Source organism: Amborella trichopoda, chromosome 7 (genome assembly GCF_054954075.1).
Source record: "Amborella trichopoda isolate Santa Cruz 75 chromosome 7, AtrichopodaSantaCruz75HAP2 v2.0, whole genome shotgun sequence".
NCBI classification, from domain to species: domain Eukaryota; kingdom Viridiplantae; phylum Streptophyta; class Magnoliopsida; order Amborellales; family Amborellaceae; genus Amborella; species Amborella trichopoda.
Genome location: NC_142342.1, coordinates 858,685 through 863,893, shown reverse-complemented (window position 1 = coordinate 863,893; position 5,209 = coordinate 858,685). Strand labels below are relative to the sequence as shown.

The following is a 5,209-nucleotide window of genomic DNA, read 5'->3' as shown; positions in this document are numbered from 1 at the left end:
TTTGTGGTGTTGTATGTTACAACTGAGTTGGGTGTTTCTCTTTAGTGGTGTTATATGTTAACCTTTGGTGGTGTTATATGTTAGCCTTTGGTGGTGGCTTTACATTCTATGTAGTGGTGTTATATGTTAGCCTTTGGTGGTGGCTTTACATTCTATGTAGTGGTGTTATATGTTAGCCTTTGGTGGTGTTATATGTTAGCCTTAAAGCAGTTACACTTCTCTTTGATGGCTTCATATTATAGTTTATCACAAAAGCAACAACTAGCATTGCATGAAAGCAACCGCATTTGATAACTAAGTAACATTGTCATAAAAATATATAATCTCCAACCTGATGACTTTCTTACAATTGATAAGGCAGATAAAGAGAGATCTCGCATTTATGTAATATACCTTTGATTGAACATCTGTTTCGAACATTCATATAAAATCCAAAAATACATATCAAACTCAACATCAAAATATAACCAACCATGTCATTTACCTAACATCTGTTTCAAACATACTGATCAAATCCAAAAATAATATGAATGCTGGTCAATGTCAACCATATTCTCTTGACATTTGTTTCAAATATACATATCCAAGACAAAAAAAAAAAAAAAGTCAATTTTTCCGTAGCAAATTCCACCTCGATTCCTCTTGCAATGTCGGCGCTTGAAAGTGATTAGCTTTTTTCTTTGTTCTACTCCCATTTTCATGCTCACTATCACCATTATCTCCTCCATCATCATCATCCTCTTCTCCATCATCTCCTCCATCATCACCCTCTTCTCCATCATCTCCTCCATCATCACCCTCTTCTCCTCCATCATTCTCTTCTCCATTATCAGCGTCTTCTTCTCTTTCACTTTTATATCCACTTCTCCACCCGTAGTCCACGCTATCTCATTGCCACCTCTTTCTACAGAAGTACTATTCAGTAGCAGATCATGAGCTACCTATACGTAACGTCAGGATTCCCCGGCTAATACTTCACCATTAAGTGCAGCTTGTAGAAACTCTATACATGTCGCTGCAAGTAGATAGTGAAAACAAAATTGACCATTAGATATTTTTTCTCATAATTTTAAGATATTTTAAAACGATAAAATAAGAAAATACATATAATAAAGACTATACCAATCTATTATCCTGGGATTGGCCTATAGAGGGTTGTACATGAGATTGGCTTGCAGAGGGCTATATATGGGATTGCGACAGCGATGGGGGGCGAAATGGTGTTTTGCTTTGCGTAAATATGTTGTACCAGGCCATATACTCTTATGTAGGTACTCCACCAGATTTATCTAAAGGTGTCTTAACAACGTTACGTTCTCGTTGTTTCTAATATGTTCTCTGCCTACCCAATTCTTCAGTCCAAATAGTGGGGTATACACTGACGTTCTCCCTCCTGTCCCACTTGGGTGGCGTAACAGAAATACATTGCATCTTCTCAAATTGTCGTAACACACGATCAGACATATTGTACTCTGCAATGTTGAAACTAATAAAGTATGATCAACACATGAAGTACTCTACAGTTTCCTACGACTCCTCATACAGTTGCGAGATCACCTATAAAAATCAGCATGAGATATTAATAACAAGACAAGACATTCTTAATACATTATCTACTAGATTATGCACACAAGCCAATCACTAACCATATTAATCGAGATATTATCAAATGAGATGTTTTTGTGGCGTGCTTGTTTCTTCTACATGCAAGCCTTAGGCATCTCTAGGTTGATGACCAATGCAGGCTTGGTAGCTAAAGCTCGAAAATGCTCATAGATCCAACACTGTAGAAAAAGAAAGAAAAGTAAGAAGCCACAAAAATTGCAATATTGTAAATATATATGATAGAGATAGTGAGAAATACCTGTAGTAAGGTTGCTGACCCATTAAAATGATTATTTTTCCCACCTGCGACCTTAGACAATGAATGATACAAGAAAGCAAGAGCCGCAACACCCCATGCATACTTCCCTGCCTCATTAAAATCTCGAAACAATTGTAGATATATTGAAAGTGTCGATCCATTAGATGAGTTGGCAAATATAGTTGTTCCAACTAAATAAAGGAGATATGCTCGTGTGTATTGCGTGAGTTTTAATTTGGTGGGTATTTTTGGTAGTTAGTCGAATCTACTCCTCAACCATGTATGATTTAGACGTATTGGGGTGACATCTTTAGAGCAATCTCCTAGATACTCCTTGACAAAAGCAATATAGTTTTTAGGCCGGTTATAGGCTCACCTGTCACGAATATCCTTAATATCTGTCATACGTCGTATAATGTTGGAGCCATTTCACCGATGCTTAAAAATACAGTATTCCTGTCCTTGCACTAAGGCATGGATTGACTCATCAATACGAAATATATTTCTCTCCTAAAATGAAAATTAACAGGAAACAATAGTTAGTCACATGAGAAATACCTAATTAATGTAAATTATTAACTAAAACAAATAGATCATCGTACCTCATGCCTTTGACCTGATGAAGTAGATGGCTCCCCAGTGCCTCTTAGTTGTTCCGGGTCTTGCATTGCCAATTATATTTCATAATTGGCATAAAAAGTTAACCACAAGTAGCATATCCAATAAGAAAAGAGATAGAACAATTGCACATCCAATCTAATAAAAAAGAGATAGAGCAGTGGTATCCAATATATATGCGCTAATATCGCGAAATGAATTAAAATGGAACAAACACTATAAACAAACACCATTAATATCCATTAATAAGTAGCATATCGGATAAAAAAGAGCGAGGAAAGTGACATATCTAATATATATACTGACAAAAATATATATACTGATAAAATTCCCCACAAATGGGTGCTACAATTTAAAAAGGCAGAAGAAAGAAGATAACTAAAAAAAATGCTATCAAGTGGGTGCTTTACATGTTGCCCTGCTATGACCAGTTCATTTACACCTACTACAATGAATAGGTCTCACTGGTATTTCATTTGACTTGATGCGCTTATTTTTAAGTCGGCCAGGGGGCCGTCTTGAGTGAGGTGGAAGTACTCTTATTCCATCTAGAGGATGTTGTCCACGCATAGGTCCAGATAGATTGATCAAGGTAATTGGCATGATAGGTTCAGAATATATTTCATAAAACTTTGCAACCGTGACATAGTCTTCACAATAGGCAACGGGATCCTTATTCATCCATTGAAGGGCTTTACAAGTATGTTTGCAGGGCAAGCTTGTAATTTGCCAACCATGGCGTTCACATTCTTGTATAATTATATTTACCTTATAATTCATGCAATCACCCCTTGCTTCAAATACTGCTCCACGTGATACAATGACCCTAACGAAAAATGATTGTTTTATGATCTTTCTCAGTTCGTTTTGCACGTGCGAGGTAAGTGTTGTAGTCCAGGTTTCAGCTTCCAAGCTGCGGGTGGCCATTAGTTTCATGATTTGTCTTCTAATCAAGTCAACGCACTGGAGAGTTGACATGTCACGTACTTCTAGAATCCACTTGTTATATGACTCAGCCACATTGGTTGTTACTTGATTAAATCGTTTACCCCTGAAGGGTGATGTAGCCCAACGGTCTAGCGATGCTTTCATGAACCACTTAAATGCGACCTCAGAAATTGACCTAATTTCACTCATATTGTCAAAATATTCTTGTGGCATGTATGCTCTACATGCTCCGACAAAGTATTTTACAATTGCCTTCTTAATATCATTTAGTATGTCTTTTACTTCCTTTTTGAAATTCTCTGCTAAATAACTCTTACAGAAGGCATCATGAACATTCTTAAAAACTTGACAGGCAAAAAAGTGATTTTACGATCTGTCCCAATAGAAATCTTTAGATATTCCATAAATCATAACCAGTTATCGGTACTTCGACATCTACAATAACAAATGCAACAGGAAACATTTGTTCTTCCCCCATCGAGTGAGTTGGCAGCAAGTAAAGTTCCAAGGTATCGTGCCTTTAGTGATGTCCCATCAAGAAATATCAGTGGACGACATCCACTTTTGAAGCCATGTATTGAGCCATAAAAGCTTGAGAACATTCGACGAAATCTGTCATCTTGTCATACTTGTTATGTCTCGTAACTACCAGGATTCGTCTCCATCACTCGGTTTACATATGCGAGTAACTGGTTATATGCCTCTTCTTGTGAACCATGTATGTCTTTGATGGCCGTTTCTTTCACTCACCAAGCCTTGCAATAGGGTATTTCTAACCCATAATCTCGGGACAATTCATTGATGATTTCTTTGGCCTTGTAATGCGTAGTGTCACTTAATTTATCCTTGATTAATGATGTAATAAATTTTTGTGACGCTCTTCTCTGTACATCATTGCTTGTTTGAATAGTATACGAGTGTTCTCTTTTCCATGTTTTGATGCTAAAGACATTCGTCCTGCCAAACTTCAAAGTATATATCTCTCATTTGCATCCATCACCCTTGCATTTGGCCATTATGCGATACCCCTAATTTTTAACAAGACGGTAAATGAAATGGCGTGTTATAACAAACTTGCTAAGGGCTTCTCGGAAGTCATCTAGAGATTCAAATTGTTGGCCTATACCGGTAAGTACATCATCTCATTAACTAAGAAACCTTGCTACTTTGCTTCGTTCAGAACTAGAGACCAAAACATTAGAGGATTGGGGAGGTCCGACCTCTTCGATTGCCCTAGTATTACGTGAAGTAATTCCAACCCTTTATTTACTCACATCAAATACATAAACCAACAGATTATTCTCGCCTTCATGTGCATTCAACATTCTCTCGATATCATCGTCAATGAATACATTTACAATAAATCTTCTATTTCCCGAGACAAAATACCTCTATAATATTAAGTGTATGTCTAGCGAGAAATGTTCTGCTATGTATTTCGTAGGTCATCTAACCTAGTTCTACTTTCAATAATAAATGTACATGCATCACCACCAATTTAATCCAACGGCCCATCGATATTTGATTGGAGAGTTTCACCACAAATACAATAAATTAATCTTCTATCACTCATTTTCTTTTGTCCTGCACAAGATTTGTAATAATTTACACCCCACAGATAAACAAACTCAATGATTATCTAGGTACAACATTAATGACTTTGTAGATACAATTGAGTAAGAGAAATGTCAATCCCCAGAAAGAAAGAGAAAAAACCAAAACATTCATTGTCACTGACAAAATTATTCTTTAAATCGGGCATAAATATTTAATAAAAAA

The 5,209-nt window shown here is 36.5% G+C and overlaps 1 long non-coding RNA gene across 1 annotated transcript; it reads right to left on the bottom strand.

Moving 5' to 3' along the window:
- Positions 1-310: 310 nt before the first annotated feature.
- LOC148781161 (uncharacterized) lies at positions 311-5,209 on the bottom strand. The gene is made up of 5 exons (XR_016059319.1): positions 2,467-5,209; positions 1,865-2,374; positions 1,647-1,784; positions 1,123-1,557; positions 311-1,015 (listed from the first exon to the last, which is right to left on the bottom strand). It is a non-coding gene; the product is annotated as an uncharacterized LOC148781161 (long non-coding RNA).